Source organism: Mus caroli, chromosome 14 (assembly GCF_900094665.2).
Source record: "Mus caroli chromosome 14, CAROLI_EIJ_v1.1, whole genome shotgun sequence".
Taxonomy (NCBI): Eukaryota; Metazoa; Chordata; class Mammalia; order Rodentia; family Muridae; genus Mus; species Mus caroli.
In genome coordinates, this window is record NC_034583.1 from 96,291,457 (window position 1) to 96,292,116 (window position 660).

The window sequence follows — 660 nt, forward strand, 5'->3', positions numbered from 1 at the left end:
AGGGAAGTGGGGGGCGCTATGGGGGACTTTTGGGATAGCATTGGAAATGTAATTGAGGAAAATATGTAATAAAAAATATTAAAAATTAAAAAAAAAAGAAACTCATAGCACCTGGAGGTCCAGTATAATCCTCAGGGTTCTCTGACCTTTGTACTGGAGTCTGATCAGAATTTAAAGCCAACTTTAATATATTCACTATGATCTGCTTTATACTCATTAAGAGCACAGTTATTTATGATAACATTGTAAGGTCACGTTATGATAAGAAAATGATGTACTGAGGGAGCTGTCTTTTTCAAAATTGGCTTACTTTGGTTCTAAATCTTAAAAGCACTCTTCATATTGCATTTCGAAGAGGAAAAGTAATTAGAAAATATTTCTCCTCTGTTTATTGACTAGGGAAGAAATGGGAAGGCAGCAGGATTTATTTACATGACCTTCCCTACTTTGTGATATCTTACTGACTGACCCTGTTTGAGCTGCTTCTAATTTTGGGGGAAAGATCAGGAGAGATTTAGATAATGTCTTTGATTTTATTTTTATTGGGTTTCAATATGCAAAACAATGAGTTTTATTATAGTATTTTCATTTGTATTTCATTTTTGTTGATAATTTCCAACTTCTCCTGCCCCATCTGCTCCTCCTGGCCTCCTTCCTGTT